This window comes from Bos indicus x Bos taurus, chromosome 26 (genome assembly GCF_003369695.1).
Source record: "Bos indicus x Bos taurus breed Angus x Brahman F1 hybrid chromosome 26, Bos_hybrid_MaternalHap_v2.0, whole genome shotgun sequence".
NCBI classification, from domain to species: domain Eukaryota; kingdom Metazoa; phylum Chordata; class Mammalia; order Artiodactyla; family Bovidae; genus Bos; species Bos indicus x Bos taurus.
In genome coordinates, this window is record NC_040101.1 from 50597878 (window position 1) to 50602510 (window position 4633).

Sequence of the window (4633 nt, forward strand, 5' to 3'; positions counted from 1 at the left end):
AAGAGTACTGGAGTGGGGTGCCATTGCCTTCTCGGGTTTACTTTGCTAAACCTCTCTAAACCTCATCTGTAAATTGAAAACAGTAAGACCTACCCCACTGAGTTGGGATGATTGATTTAAGCACAGGAGAAACTGTCTTAGCATCTCACACATGTGAGTACCAGATGTCCTCTCAGGAAGTGATTAATGTTATCTCCCCACCACTCCCATCCCCCCCCCTACCCAACCCCACAGGGCAGTGAAAATACAGAGTCCAAACCACTGGACTGCCAGGAATTTCCCAGCTTAGTTTATCTTTATTTATGATAACATAGGTTTGAAAAAAAAAAAGAAACCAAATGTAAAAGTAATTTTCAAAGATGATCAATGTAGTGATCAAATAGCTTGCTTACCTGACAGAGCAGATTATTTTATTGTTGTTGCTTTTAAACACGTTCTATTCTACAAGAAAAAATTAGCTTCAGCAATATTGTGTTGTGTATGTGTGCTCAGTCCCTCAGTCATGTCAGACTCTTTGTGGCCCCATGGACAGTAACCTGCCAGGCTCCTCTGCCCATGAAATTTTTCAGGCAAGACTACTGAAGTGGGTTGCAATGTTCTATTCCAGGGGATCTTACCAACCCAGGGATCGAACCCGCCTGAGTTTCTTACATCTCCTGCTTTGGCAAGTGGATTCTTTACAACTAGTGTTACTCAGGAAACCCCAGTAAGATTGTAAAAGGGAATAAGTAATAATAGTGGCCAGAAAAGAAATAGAGATGGAGAAATTTTTGTTTTATTTAGCTTTATATATATAAAAGCATGCTGGTAAAAACTAACATTAAAATATTTCAGTAAAATAAAGGAAAAATAAGCATTGTTTTAAAATTACATTCATGTATTTCTTGAAAGAAAAGAAAAATATGTACATATTTGTCTGTGACGGAAATAATTAACATTACATTTTCAGTTTTGGGGGTGTTGACTTAGAGAAATTTGTCAGTGACTTCATCAAAGCAGACCTTATTCACATCTTCACATTCAATAGATTTGTCGATCTATCTTTAGAGAAAACAACATGTTTTTTTGTTTTTTTTTTTTTAACTCATAAGAGCACTTTTTATTTGAGGCAAAGAAAAGCCTAGCTGAAAGGATTACAGTTCCAAGCAATCAAAACCCCACTGTTAGAGGCACTATTCTGATTCTGTGAATTCAATTTAGAAAAGAGTATTTGGGTTGCATGTTCCCCAGATCCCCAGACTAGAAGGGCAAAGGAAAACTGAAGAGACTTCTACTAATCTACTGATTCTGCTCTTTGGACCCGACACCAAGCTGGCCGAGCCCTCACGGGTTTGTCTAGAAGTCGCTGACCCACCACTGAGGGACACGGGCCAAATTACGCTACACACAAGAAAAGTGAGGTGGGAGACGGCAGGTCAACTGGGCAAGGGCAGGCACCCACAGCTTCAAAACGCCTTCAGAACTCCTCGTGAAAGGGGTAATCCCTGTGGGAGGCACAGCTCACCAAGGCACAGGCCCTCCAGTCCCTGTTGTAGCTGAGCAAGGTGTTCATATCCTCCTTGTCCAGTTCAAAGTCAAAGACCTGGAAGTTCTCAGCAATGCGTTCAGGCGTCACTGACTTGGGGATCACGATCAGGTTCCTCTGTATGGGGAATCGGATCAGCACCTGGGCTGTGGTTTTATAGTGCTTGTCTGCAATCGCTTTGATCCTGGGGTCCTCCAGTATGGAAGGGTCCTCGGGCTTGGCCCAGGGCCTGTCGGGAGAGCCGAGGGGACTATAGGCAGTCACCACAATGCCTTTGGAGTTGCAGTACTGGATTAACTTCTCCTGAGTGAGGTATGGGTGGCACTCGATCTGGTTAACCGCCGGCTTGTATTTTAAGCCAGGTTTGTTTAAGATCTTCTCCACTTGGAGATGGTTGAAGTTGGAGACTCCAATAGCTTTCACCAGCCCTTCATCCACCAGCTCTTCCATGGCCGTCCAGGTATCCACGATATCTTTCTCACTGGGAATCACGTTGCCGTCCTCATCCAATGGGAAGAAGTCTTTCCCAGGCTTGAAGCCCATGGGCCAGTGGATGAGGTAGAGGTCCAGGTAGTCCAGCTTCAGGTCGCTGAGCGTCTTCTGGCAGGCACCTTTCACCAGGTCCTTGTCGTGTTACGTGCACCACAGCTTGCTGACGATGAAGAGGTCCTCACGCTTCACCACCTTCTCCTGCAGCTTTGCCTGGAGGGCCAAACCCACCTCGTTCTCGTTCTGGTACACGTGGGCACAGTCAATGTGACGGTACCCAAAGTCAATCGCCACCTTCACAGCCTCCGTCACTTTGCCTGGAGGGGACTTCCAGGTGCCCAGCCCCAAGATGGGCATCTTGGCGCCGGTGTAGAGCACAATGTAGTTGGCCATGACTGCTTGAGCTCTGCTGACCAGGATCAGAGAACCGTGTTCAGAGCAAACAACATGTTTTAATAATTTTAACTTGGACAAGTTTCTTTCACACACAAAAAACAGACATACAAAGAGTTAGGGAAAGGCTTAAACATAAGGATAAATTTGGCAGAGTTATAAAAATAGGATTTAACAAGAAATTCCAGAAATTGCAATATGCTTCATGTCTTTGTCTTCACAAATGATTGTAGAGGCTTTCAAATGTCCCCACAATCAAACATTTTCTATTAAAATGTTTTCTCTATCAGAGATTACTTTCTCGGTAATTTAGGAAACACATCCAGCGTTTTATATCTCATAAAAAAATCTGAAAAAAATGAATGAATAATAGTAAATATTGGCATTTATTTTTATTCATTGCTTTAAAATGGGTCTTCAGGGCTTGGGATTCAAACATTGACTTTTGATTTCTCTTAGCAATGTAAGACCAGAATCTTTCATTGTTCCTTTTGGCATTCTTTGAGCTTTTCTTCTTCTTCTTCTTCTTCTTAATGTAAATGTACCATTTCCTTACATTTGGTTGTTGTATAGCTTACTCCTCAATTTCTATTCATAGCTCTTCAGGGAGCAACTTCAAGGCGTGGTATTTCGTCAGATATTCAAGTCTGGCTCTCACTGTTTGCAAGTATTTTCATATCTGATTAACCTTATCTAAAATTTTCACACCAGAACAAAGACAACAACAAAAAAAACTTACATCTATTGTTGCTTATTTTGAATCTGCAGTTAAAATGTTAAGAATATATAAATTACATGGGTTGGAGGCAAAAATTGCCCAGAGACCTAACAATTCTTGATTGTTATGAACTTATTTTCAAATGAATGGATGTAGCTAAATTCTACTGGGTCAGAAGTCAACAGTATATTTGGAATTCTCCAGATTAACCTCTATGTACTATGCACAGCTATTAAGGATTAGTAATAAAGATATGCTAATTTGAAGCTTACATATGTATTACTAAAACCCAACAGGTGATGAAAATGTTTCAAACTCAGACTGTGGTGATGGCTGAACAACTCTGTGAATATACTAAAAATTATTTAATTGTATAAACAGGTGAATTTTACAGTAGGTGGATCATATCACAGTAAAGACACTTTTAAAAACTCAAAAGGAGCTGCAGCAATAGTCTAGAATTTACATCAATGAGAGATTTTTGTGGGTAGGAGAATTTTATCACTGGCAGTTTTATATTATTCTTAAATTCTCTACAATGAGCCTCATATAGTCTGTACCCAGGGTGAACAGCTCACTTGGCATGCCACTGGGTCAGTTCATGTGTTCATAATTCTATGTAATGTAATTGTCATTAAATTTTACTCCTTTATACTCTAAACTCAGGGCAGCTGTATTATGGCTGCCCAAATGCTAAACCACACAGTAATCCAGGGGATTGTGGAATCTAGTATTAAATGACATTCAGGATGACTTTGCAGTTTCCCTGCCTCTGATAATGAATTTTCTGTCTTGTGGTTCTTGTGTCTCTCTCTCCCACACTCTCTCTCTTTCCCTCTCCCTTCCCCAGCATTCGGTGTTAGAAATATCTGAAAACTATTCCAAGAGGCTTAATGTTCTTAAACCTGTCAGTTTTCTGAGACATTTTAACACCAGCAGAATAAGGTGATTTTCTTTTTTAAGGTATGAAGGCTACAGTAGCTATGTAACTACAACACCTGCTGCTAAGTCGCCTCAGTCGTCTCCAACTCTGTGCGACCCCATAGATGGCAGCCCACCAGGCCCCCCTGTCCCTGGGATTCTCCAGGCAAGAACACTGGAGTAGGTTGCCATTTCCCTCTCCAATGCATGAAAGTGAAAAGTGAAAGTGAAGTCGCTCAGTTGTGTCTGACTCTTAGAGACCCCATGGACTGCAGCCTACCAGGCTCCTCCATCCATGGGATTTTCCAGGCAAGAGTACTGGAGTGGGGTGCCACTGCCTTCTCCGACTACAACACCTACATCCTCACTAATTCCACCTCCTTTTTCCTGCAAAGGCAAAAGAAACTTCAATCCAGATGCCAAACATTTATTTTATTTGGGGGTGGGTGGGATGTTAATGTTCAGAGGTGACTCAGTTTTTTCCCATCCCCTACTAGAGTGGTGGGCAGAGGAGACAAGAAATTAACCAAATAGCAGTCACTTACATAAGTGCACCTTTATGGGATGTTTTTGTCAAAAGCCAGACA

General features: G+C 41.7%; 2 pseudogenes; both read right to left on the minus strand.

The window, feature by feature from the left end:
* Window positions 1-1452: 1452 nt before the first annotated feature.
* On the minus strand, window positions 1453-2407 carry LOC113884560 (annotated as a pseudogene).
* LOC113884561 lies at window positions 2134-2431 on the minus strand (annotated as a pseudogene).
* Window positions 2432-4633: the final 2202 nt, after the last annotated feature.